Source organism: Beta vulgaris, chromosome 3, assembly GCF_026745355.1.
Source record: "Beta vulgaris subsp. vulgaris cultivar EL10 chromosome 3, EL10.2, whole genome shotgun sequence".
NCBI lineage: Eukaryota > Viridiplantae > Streptophyta > Magnoliopsida > Caryophyllales > Amaranthaceae > Beta > Beta vulgaris.
This window is the reverse complement of record NC_079204.1, coordinates 45,911,083-45,923,429: the sequence shown is the minus strand read 5'-3', so window position 1 is coordinate 45,923,429 and position 12,347 is coordinate 45,911,083. Positions and strand designations below refer to the sequence as shown.

The following is a 12,347-nucleotide window of genomic DNA, read 5'->3' as shown; positions in this document are numbered from 1 at the left end:
TTTTCATGTGAGATAGGTAAAGTGAGGATAAGATGGTCAAATTAGCCCAAGATATTTACCAATAGATCAGAAAATGTTGCATCTAAATAAAATATATATGTATATATGATTGGGTTTTAGTGAGAACCCTCTTATGATGATAGCTGTGAGAACTACTTAAAATAAGCAAAAATTTCTAAAACGAGCAAAAAAAAAACAGTTAAAAAATGAGCAAAAACATAAAATGAGTAGAAACAATAAAATTATCAAAAACGTAAAATGAACGAAAATGTAAAAGGAGAAAAAGGAATGAGCATAAAAAATGAGAAAAAACGTAAAAATGAGCAAAACGTAATATGATAAAAAAAAAAGGTGCAAAATGAGCATACAAATGTTAAATGAGCAAAAACATAAAATAAAAAAAATATAAATGAGCAAAAACATTGTGAAATGATCAAAATTCGTAAAATGAGGAAAAATGAGCGGTTCTAATAGTTCTCACCATAAGGGTAGTTCTCATATGAACTTAAATCCCCCCACTCTCTCTCTCTCTCTCTCTCTCTCTCTCTCTCTCTCTCTCTCTCTCTCTCTCTCTCTCTCTCTCTCTCTCTCTCTCTCTCTCTCTCTCTCTCTCTCTCTCGTGTGTTCGTGTGTGTGTGTGTGTGTGTGTGTGTGTGTGTGTGTGTGTGTGTGTATATATATATATATATATATATATATATATATATGTATATATATATATATAACTTGTTGGTCAAAGCTTAACTTTCTCTATATTAATTATAAGAGAGCATGTATTTAGCAAAAATAGATTTAGCTCAGTTATTTAGTATCTGATAAGTTGGTTTTTAATTGCACATAAGTAGGTTTTAAGTCTCATTTTCATGTAGTTCTTAGTGCATCTTAGGTTTATTTGCATGATTTGACTAGCTTTTTGAACCATTCTGCTACTTCGAGATACTTTTGCCTCTTCTTTGTGATTTTCAAGTTTTTGTGGCTGGTTGTGCCTAAGAGATGCTAAAATGGTTCGTAGATGGTCTAGATAATGGCCCCTGAAGGCGAGGAGACGAGTTCGAGCACTTTGGGATTGAAGAGATGATGATATTTAAAGAATTTTGTTTCTGCAGGACCACGCGCATTCCCGCTGGATTGATCGACGAGCCGCACGATCATGCGGATTATTGCTTGCCCGTGCACATCTGTGAACAAAAAGGGAAAATGTTATGTCTTCCCCGCACGATCATGCATATTTTTCCAGGATATAAGAAACCTGTTTTTCTTTTTTGGTTCAACATTGACTTTCCCTTCTACATAGTTAGGAGGTTAGTTAGGAATTATCTCTATTAGGTGCCTATCAAATTTTGGCACCGTTGCCGCAGACTAACGGTATTAGATTAACTTATCTTTTATTTAATTATTTGGCTAAACATTTCGTTGGATCATTTTTATTCTTTATATTGTTTGACCTTTCTTCTTTCAGTCTTTTTTGTTGCATGTGCACTCGTAGAAAGTGTTTAGAAGATCTAGTTACTCTTGATAGCGAGATCGAAGCCACAATAAGAAGATTAGGAAGTCAAAGAAGAAAATCACAACAAGAATTAATGGGCGAAGAAACACCAAATTCTCTACGGGGGTATGATATGTCGGATGAGACTACTGATAAAGAAGAAACTCACAACAAGAATTAATGGGCGAAGAAACACCAAATTCTCTACGGGAGTATGATATGTCGGATGAGACTACTGATAGGGGCGTGCACAGGTCCAGTACCGGACCGTAACGGAATCGGTTGGACCGAAATCTTAAATTTTTGGACTGAGACCGGACCGGAAAAATTCTTGTACAGTCCGATCTGGACTAGAATTTTTCCAGTTTGTTTCAGTTTTGGACCTGTTGTGTTGGAATCTGCAATTTTTTTTAAAAAAAGTATTGTTTATTTAGATTTATACATATTTGTAAATTAGATATATTAAAATCTAATAATTCTAATAGCAATAATCTTAAAGTTAATAAAGAATAGGTTTTTATCTTTCTAACTTTATAACTTTGAATTTTTTTAACTTTAAAACTGTTTTTTTTTACTAAAAAAGCATAAATTATGTTACACTAGTCCGAACCGAAAACCCGGAATCCTAATTTTCGACGGACCGAGATCATCGGTCCGGTCCAAATTATGGTCTTGTCCAAATTTTCGGTCCGACCTTACCCTTTGCACACTCCGACCCACCACCATTACCAGGCCAACCACAACTGCAACACACTTTGAGCTCAAACCACAATTTATTCAATTGATTTCACAGTTTTCTCATGCGGGAATACCAAAGGAGAACCCTATTAATCATCTGGCGAACTTTCTAGAGATGTGTAATATACATTGAAGCTGACAAATGTTTTTGATGACTTGAATCAATATTGTGTTTTTTCTTTTTTCTAGAGATGAAGCAAAAGGTGTGTAATAGCCCTGCTTTTAAGAGCGTTTATTTAAACGTTAAATATAATTATTAAATTAATTATGTTTGATAATTCTTATTTTACTTGAGATGTAGAATGTGATTTTTATTTGTCGTGCTGTAACGTATTTATTTATTTAATTATATGAGATTATTTCTATTATTATTATTTTATATTTTGAATTATGTGCATTTAGTTGAGCGGTTTTTGGCCCAAATAGAAAATCGAAGTCGGGCCCCATCCTTTAATGTTGTCGGTTGCTTTTGAAAGATAACCCACAAATCCTCCCTTCATTGTCGGTCAAATGAGTAACCAAAATCCCAAACCCCAGTTGTTTTCTCTCTCTCTCCCGTGAGAACTCAAAACCCCAAACCCCAAGTCTCTCTCTTTCTCTCGCGGATCCTCCCCGATACCCCACCGACGACCGACCGCCAGACTTATGTCGTTGTCGTCGCGCTGCTGCTGTACCTCGCCGACTCATTTAGCCCTCATCGGATTTCCTCCCCAGTGCGTCGTTGTTAGGCTGTTTCAACTCGTTGCAGCTTTGTGTCGTGCTCGTGTTCTTCCTCTCTTGCCTTTGTTTGCTGTCGACGTTGATGTGGTTATTATTGTTTATTTGGTGGTGTTGTTCGTGGCCAGTGGTGTTGCGCACCGCTGCTGCCGTGCCTTGCAGCCTCGCCGGAGCATCGAGCTCCCATGTCGTGCGTGTCTTCCCTGCTCTTGAAGCAGAGGTTAAGGATTGTTATTAATTTCAAGAGTTGATGGAGTTGTGAAGTTCTCAAAGTATTTTTATGTCGGAGCTACAGAACGGATCGCGTATGAGGTAACTTTTATGTTCAGTAAAATCATTTACTCATGCCCATGTGTGTTTGGATCTCTATTCTGTTTTTAATACTTAAGTTCGTACTATGGCCATATATATGAATGTGATGATGGAATGTCATTGATTGAATATGAATACGCAAATGTTTTGCTGGCTTAGTTTATGAACTGAAAATAGAAAGTGGGCAAGGTATGGGTGGAGGATGGTTACTCTTTTTGACCTGATACGGTCGGCTACGCTCCATAACGAACCTTGGGGGTAGTATTGCTGGGCTCCATAACGAAACTTGGAGGCAGTGTTTGTCCTTTGTCCAGAGCCTGTACTTGCCACTGATTGTTTAAGAGAGTGAGTTATGCCAGCGTTGTAACGAAAAGAAATGATTTGAGAAATAAAATGTTTATATCGGGCTGAAGTAAAGGTTACGAGTTTTCCACTCATTTTGGAATTTTGTTTGTTTTGTATTTTCTCCCTGAATTTGCAGGTTTGGTGTCGTGAGCTCGGAATTGGAAGTGGAGTGAGATGTTGATGTTGTCGTAGATTGTAGATTGAGTTTGTATTTAGTTAGTTGATTCGAGAATAGTTATCAGTATTTCATTGTATATTATTTTGGAAATTTAGTTCAATTATTGGTGTAATTAAGGATATTTTTCCGCTGCGATTTAATTTATTTAAGAGTTAATTATTGGTTATAGTTGTTGAGTGTTTTTCGCTAGCAGCTCGAAAGAGCGGGCTGTTACAAGGTGGTTGAAAGAAGAAAAGGTGAGTAAGATCGCCACATGGCCAGAACTAAGAAAACCCTTTCTCTATAAGTTCTTCCCTCCTATGAGAACTTCAAAATTCATAATGAAATATTTGGTTTTCAACAACATGAATGGAATTCTCTCTATAAGGCATGGCAAAGATGCAAGGCTTTGCAAATACAATTCACACACCATGGTATTCCTAAGTGGCTATTGATTCTGACATTCTACAACAGTATGGAGAATGATTTTCGAAGCTTTATTGATGCCGAATCTGGCGGTACTTTTATAGCTAAAACTCCAGAAGTTGCTAAGACATTGTTGGATGATATGACTGTCAACAATAATTTGAATGACTGGAGTGTGTCTCGCGGAGCCCCTAAAAAGGGAGGTAAGTATGAGGTTGATTTTATTGCTGCTTTGACTAACATTGTATAGATTTTGGCAGCCAAGGTTTGACCAATTGGGTAGCGAACTAGTAGCACCTGTTTGTGAGATTTGTAAAGTGTATGGTCATACATTAAACGAGTGTCGCTACAATACCATGGGGGTGACATCTGAGCATGCAATGCCCTAATAAACACAAATACAAGACCACAAAACAATCCACACTCAAAGACATATAACCCAAGTCGGAAGACTCATCCAAATGTCTCCTACAAAAATAACCAACCTTAACCTCCACAATCACACTACTCTAAACCACCTAGTTTTCAAGCGAGAACACCTTTATTCCCCCCACACCATCATCCTCAACATCCAACCTCGAAACCATCATTATAGAATTTCGCTTTTTCTCAAGCAAAGAAAATTGAATATTAAGAGAAGTAGAATAACTTATTCAACAACTCCCACTAGTGGAAAAATAAGGAAGGGCAGCGCTAAAAAAGGCCCTTAGGGCTGCGTATTCTGACATAAGCCCTTTCCATAGCAGCCTTTCACTAAAAGTGAAGGGCTGTGTTTTTAAACCGCAGCCCTTCACAATGAAGGGCTTCGTTTTTGGGCCAAAAACGCAGCCCTTTCGACCCATAAAAAAATTATTATTATTATTATTATTTTTTTTACATTTTTTACTTTTGAATATATCAAGAAATAACATTAAAGCTTATTCAAAGGTTGTAGAGGAAGGAGAAACATTGGCAAGCACTACTCCAACTCCAATGGCAAGCTCGTGACATAAAACTTCTGAATTCTACTTAACCGCCAATAAAAAACCTCAAGAAAACATAATTAGTCATGCTAATTGAACAAGCAAACACTATACCATAAAGCACAAACTGACCAACAACTAACTTAATGATAATTATACTATAATCACACCAAAAAGGGCGTAGCATTACTAGCACGAAGATTAGCAAAATAAGATCTAGGATCACTTTCAAAGTAATCTCTTGGAATAAAGAGTTCCCCATCTGTTCCAGGAGCCTTCATCATCTTCGTAGCTCTCCTAAAACAGCGACAACACATGCAGAACAATCCACTAATGCATCTGATGATAGCAGACAAGTAGCAGCAACATAACAAGCAGAGAAACAATAAGCACACTCGAGCTATATGTAACTCTAGCCTCGGATTGGAGCTGCACAGATAAAAAGAAGACTGAGGATTAGACAAGAAAATCAAAAAATTATATATCTGAAAAAAAAAATAATGAAAATGAAAAAAAAGGAACGAAATGAACAAAAAAAAGAACAAAAATAGAAAAAAAAAGAAAAATGAAAGAACGAAAATGAAAACGAACGGAACGAAAAAAAATGGAACAAAAACGAAAATACAGAAGAGAAAAAATTATAGATCTGAAAAGTAGCAACACAGGCAACCAAAGGTCGAATTCGAAATTGTATCAATAATAATGTACATGAATTTGTAAATTACGAGTCATAAACTGCTTTTTCTTATTATTTTCATGAAACCCGGATTTCTATTTGTTTAGGAAATGCAGCAATTCATCATAACATAACATGAAGCAATCAAATCAAACCAATTAATGTTCCTATGTTTGATTGATTGATATGGGGGTTTCAGTATACCTTACCAGATAATTTGGAGCGAATTGAAGACCTCGTAAAGCACCGCACCACGCCGCCGCTTCTCACCGACCGCTCAAGTTCCTTCTCATCGAAGAAGACGGACGGAGAACGAGGAGGAGGAAGCGGAACGAGTGATTTGGAGAAGGAGAGTGAGGAGAGAGGTGGTCGGTGTGGGAAGGAGAGGAGAGAGAAAGAATACGTTTAAGAGCTTGAGGAGGAGAAGGGACGTGAGAGAGGAGAGAGAATGAGGGAAATACTTGAAGCCCGCTTAATATTTGAGCCCGCGAATACATTTTAATTTTTTATTTTAAAAAAAGCCCATATAGGGCTGCGTTTTTTTGTCAAGCGCAACCCTTCACTCAGAAGGGCTGCGCTTATCAAAAAAACGCAGCCCTTTTTACAGTCAGAGGGCTGCGTTTTTTTTACAAGCGCATCCCTTCACTTAGTAGGGTTGTGCTTGTAAAAAAATGCAGCCCTTCTGACTGTAAGAAGGGCTGCGTTTTTTTGACAAGCGCAGCTCTTTTACTAAAGGGTTGCGCTTCTCGTCAAAAACGCAGCCCTTCTGTTATGTAGGGCTGCGCTTTTTTTTAAAACACAGCCCTACAATAAAGAAGGGTTGCGTTTTGAAGAATACGCAGCCCTTCCAGCGCAGCCCTTCCTTTTTTTTTTCCCCTAGTGTCCCTTCAACAAATTCATGCTCATAATAAATTCAGCATTATTTTTTACTTTGGTTGAGATGGTCGTTTATGTCCTTCCTTGATTTCCTAGTTTCGGTTGCTTAAGGATAAGAAAGAAGTTGAGCTTTAGGAAGTTTGATAAGTATTTTATTAGTTGCATTTAAGTAACTTTTAAGTCTCATTTTAATGTAGTTTTTAGCGCATGTTAGGTTTATTTGCATGATTAAAGTAGCTTTTAGAACCATTGTGTTACTTCGAGATACTTTTCCCTCTTCTTTGTTATTTTCGGGTCTTTGTGGTCGGTTATGGCTAAGAGAGTCTACGATGGTTGGTAAGGCGAGGAGATGAGTTCAAGCTCTTTGGAGTTGAAGAGATGATGATATTTGAAGAATTTTGTTTGTGGGGGATCACGCGCGTTCCCGCTGGACTAAGCGACGAGCCGCGCGACTATGTGGATTATTGCTTACCCGTGCACATATGTGAAGAAAAAGGGAAAATGTTACGTCTCGCCTGCACGACCGTGCACATTTCTGCTGGATCGTGCATGATGGCACACGATCGTATAGGCTTCTGCACGACCGTGTGAGCTGCTCTTTGGGTTATTTTCCGCGATTTCTTTATTTCCTTTCTTAGTTCTTGTAAATGATAATTGGGTTTCCTTCAAGCTTCTTTTGGGCTGTTTTTCATATTAGAAAATAGATTATTATTTTGTCATCTCTATGATTTGGCTACTTTGGATCCATTTCATTCAATTAAAAGACTAAGTTTTTTCAATTCCTTCTCTTTATTTATTGTTATGTTTGTTTATTTAATTTTTTTTTTTTTTGTTATTTTACTTATGAGTGAGTAGTTTTATAATATAGGGTTAAGTTGAACCCTAAAAATGATTGATGCATGAATTTCCTCCTAATTCTAATTTAATTGGATAAATTTGTCCTTGCTTGATTGAATGTGTTCATTTCATTATCATACTAGGGATTATAGATGGCCACTTGTGCGGGCTGGGTCGGCTGGTGTGTGGGTCAAAGTGGGCCGGACTAAGATTTCACGGCCCATGACCGGACCGTGAAACTCACAGTATGGATGGGCTGGTCCACGGGTTGAAAAATCTTAGCACACACCGGTCTGTTACCGATTTTCACAATTCAAAAAGCGATTTTGGTGATTCGTGGGCCTAGCGGACTAGCGGCCGGCATGGGAATTTTTGTTCTCATTAGCAGGCTTACTGTAGCTTCCTTGATTGTTCTGTGACCCTACAAGTTTCAAACCTTTATTTTTTGACTGGTTGAATCTAGACCTCACCTGGTTACCACTCTCATTACCATTTTTCTCTTTCTATTGCTTGGTGAAGCACTCATACTCCCTATGGTCCTTCTTCTGGTAGTAGTTATAGGTTACTAGGTCTCCCTTACAATCTCTACCAAGGTGGTTCTTACTGCAATTCTTATAATGGTAAACCCTCTCAGACTAGCCCTTATTGTTATAGCCCTGACCATTTCTCCCTCGAAAATTCCCATTCTCATTCCTGTTCTTCTTGAAATTCCTCTGATTTCCTTCAGCATTAAAATTCTTTCGCTTCTCACCCACTATAGCATTCTTCTTGTCACACCTCGACTGAAGACCATAAATATGGACGACTCTTCCATACACAATGTCTAGAGATGAAAACGTTTCACCACCTAACCCCAGCTAGATTTCCTCAGTCAAACCTTGCTCAAATCTTTGAGCCTTTAACTCCTCAGTGGCTACTACCTCAGGTGCAAACCTCGAGATTGTTATGAACTTCTTATAGTACCAGAGATGGTCATGCTCACCATCCTAAGGTTTATAAATTCCTTGGCCTTCTGTTTCTCATGAAAGCAGGGTAAAACTTCCCTCTTCAGGCAGTAACAAAGGAATCCCAATTAAATCCCTCAACATTACTCAGTCTAGCCCATTTTCTCTCCACCATAAGCCAACCTCATCTTTCAGATATAGTACAACTTGACCTATTTTCCTACCCTCAGGACAATTCACATCCCCGAAAATCTTCTCAAACTCCCTAATCCAACTCTCGAAAAAGGTAGGATCAACTTGCACCTTAAAGTATGGTGGCTTAACTTTGGCTAGTTTTTCAAACATGTCCCTAGCAGAATCGGGACACTCAACTATTTCTTGAGTCATTTTCTCTGCCAATATGCGAATAGTAGAAGCTAAATTATTACCGTTGTTAGCAATTTTTTTTGCGCCGACCTGTAATTAACGTAACTCTACTTTAGGTTTTGATACACAACTTACACGTCATTCTCTATGAAGGCAACATTTGAGACCATACAAGATCGCCTTAACATACAATTTCTCATGAAGTTATAATAATACCACAAAGTAACTCATCATCAATCATATAATCATTCAATCATAACAAATAAAATAAAAATATTCCTAATCACGTGTCAAAATATAAATTCTTGCTCACTTGGATAACTAAATATTTGCTTTTTATTCCTCAAAAGATGCTAGTAGCAATTTTTTTCCCAAACCATAATACTGTACTTTTTCTAAATAAAATAGAGGTACTAAGAAATAAATTTAAACCATAACTTGACTAATTATCCAATATTTATTCTCAAAGCATAAATGCAAAGGTAAATAGTGGCACATCATCAGACTCATCATACTCATCTGGAACAGGATATCTCGGCTCCCCAAACACACTCCTCATCATAACATCATAGATATCCCTCCGAGTTTGACTCCCAGCACGGTCAAAATGTATGACATCATCATCACTGTATGGACTGCTCACCTTCACCTACGTATCTCCAGCTCTATACTAGTAAAACTCTCATAATCAAAATGAGATCCCCCATCTATCTCATCGTCACTCAACACGATCGGGTTGGCATAGCTCCCCACCCGAATATCCTCGCTACCAAACATATCTAGATCATATAACAGATAAATATAAATTTTGAGCAATTGGTACTCTCACTTAGAATATACACCCAACAACAAGCAATAAGTAATAATAACAACAATAAAAAGCATAGGAGTAACATAAGCAGTTAGCAAGAAAGAAAATATAATCATACTGAATAATTCTTTAATGCAAATATATAATATTTCTATCCTGTATGCCCTTCCTATACTACCCATCTCTCAGAAAATAATAAAGTAATCAAAATAAACTAGAATTATTAAAATAAATAATGAAATTATGTTTTTCGAATTTAGAAAAACCGAAAAGAAACGAAATAAATAAATAAAAATGAAGAAGTTCGAAATTTTGAACCATATAAAAATATTTCGGACCTTAAAAATAATTCAAAAAATAAATATTCGAGATCTTAAGTCTAGAAAAAATGTTATGAAAAGTGATTTGAACAAAACGAATAAGTAGGAGCTCAATTTCTATGAAATTCATTTTAAGTAACTAGCTAGCTAGATGCTTAAAAATTTAAAGTTGGCATGAAAGGTGTAACAGCCCGCACTTCCGAACTGCTAACTAATCACACTTAAGATACACAAAACACAATCAACACTTAACAAACCTCAAATTTACATTTATTAACATCTGTAACATCCCGCACTTCCGAGCTGCTAACTAATCACACTTAAGATATACAAAACATAATCAACACTTAACAAACCTCGAATTTACATTTATTAACATCTGTAACAGCCCGCACTTCCGAGCTGCTAACTAATTACACTTAAGATACACAAAACGCAATCAACACTTAACAAACCTCGAATTTAAATTTATTCACAGCGGAAACAAAACCTATAAAAACGATCCTGGATCTGTGGGTCAGGGGCCCACAACATAATAACTTGAAAATCAAATAATAGATTACGAATACTTCTAAACAAAGCATCTAATAACTTTAACCTCAGCCCACCATTTCATAACATAAAAATCTTCTTCTTGATCAATAATCATATTCCAAGTCCTCGACATTAACCCTGCAAAATCACTAACAATGAACCATGCCCCCCACCAGGACAGGTTCCAAGAACAAAATCAGATAACTGAGTACACATACATATACTACAAATAATAAGTTCCTTGCCATAAGGACAAATTTCAACAACCGTTGAATACATAAGCTCATCCCAACCTCATTTTTGGTGGCTTAAGACCATTCATATACAATTCATGCTAGAATTCAGTATGCTTCACAAGTAAGGTGCTTGCTTAAAAATTTCAGGATTACTATCCTTGCACAATCGCAAAAGTAAGAATTTTTATCATGAAGATCACCACTTAGATCATTCAAAACCCTTTGGGTCTATAGCATTTAATTTTTGGGTAAAGCGAACACGAATAGAGAGGGGCTCCTTACACAAGGAGCCGACTGTCTCTAAGCTAATGGAGGTCGTCACCCCACCGTTTAAATATTTATGCTTGCAAGCCTTAACCAGGACATGTCCCATTTTTATTATTTGCTGGACTTCACCCACCCAGCGAGGGTTCGAAGGAGATCACCCATCCTCCAAGGGTTGTTGTTCATACCGTACCTTATTTGGTATCGGCCTTTACCCACTTGTATCCATAGTTTATGTACATAAATAACTTAAATGCCAGTTTATCAATACCACATGTACCAAAGAAAACATTTTCATCCATGGAAAGGAAAAAGAATCACAACTACTTTAGTGTCTCTAATCATTGCAAGACTTGAATCTTCTTTTAAAATCTTTCTTTTTTTTACGTCAACAATTTAACATATTAGTTATGTGTAAAGATATAAGGAAATAATCAATTCTTTACTGCTTGTAAAAGTCATATAGGCACTTAGTGGACTCATTTAAACTTTACAAAAGGGTTGAGTTAACTTGAACATTTGGAACTTTTGTCAAAATAATTCAGCAAAAACTGAACTTAAAATGAAATAACTTCCTTCGGTACTTCGAATTAGGAATTTCCAAAACTTAACCTCAATAACTTTTGGATCATGACTCTCAAAGGAACAATACCCCTCCATAACACATATTGACATCTCGCTCCATAAATGTTGTTTACTTTCCCATAAAACAATAACTAAATCATAATGCTTATTTTCTCAATAACACAAACTTATATCTTTCAAAACTTTACTCTTTTCTTAATTCGTATCGCATACTCAATTCCAAAGTGTATCGACGACTTAAACTTCCGTTCGTAAATTAATATAAAACAAAACAAAGTTGAAATATAATTAACATATCTAAAATACCTGAACCTCAATAATCCTATTATAACACAAACTCGAATTTCAAATAATCTCACTTACCTTAAATATTCTTTTAAAGGAAGTAATATACATAAAACGTATTCGAAATCAAATGTCTCTCCGCAGTCGAACCCATAACATAATCAAAATGTAAAATATGTTTCTCAAAGACTTATAAGATAATTAACTATTATGAGACCCAATTCTAAGCTCGTGCGATTAACCTGTATATTTTCTTGTAGACTATAAGGTATCCTCTAACATGTTTTGGCAATTCCCTTCATCATAATAGTTTCTCTTTGTACTTGGACTTCCGTCTTTAACTTATAGCATCTAAACTATACATTCCAAAATTCTCATGATATGAATTTTCCCCTTAAAGGTTTTCTTATTCCCAATACATGAACTTTCATTGCCAGAATATAACCTTATTACATTTTATAAATCACCTA

The 12,347-nt window shown here is 36.4% G+C and overlaps 1 long non-coding RNA gene and 1 other non-coding gene across 2 annotated transcripts; both read right to left on the bottom strand.

Annotated features, from left to right (window-relative positions):
• Positions 1-4,087: 4,087 nt before the first annotated feature.
• On the bottom strand, positions 4,088-4,193 carry LOC125496173 (small nucleolar RNA R71). Its single transcript, XR_007272873.1, has one exon. It is a non-coding gene; the product is annotated as a small nucleolar RNA R71 (small nucleolar RNA).
• A 972-nt stretch (positions 4,194-5,165) lies between these two features.
• Positions 5,166-6,404, bottom strand: LOC125495911 (uncharacterized). Its single transcript, XR_007272305.2, has 2 exons — positions 6,029-6,404; positions 5,166-5,572 (listed from the first exon to the last, which is right to left on the bottom strand). It is a non-coding gene; the product is annotated as an uncharacterized LOC125495911 (long non-coding RNA).
• Positions 6,405-12,347: the final 5,943 nt, after the last annotated feature.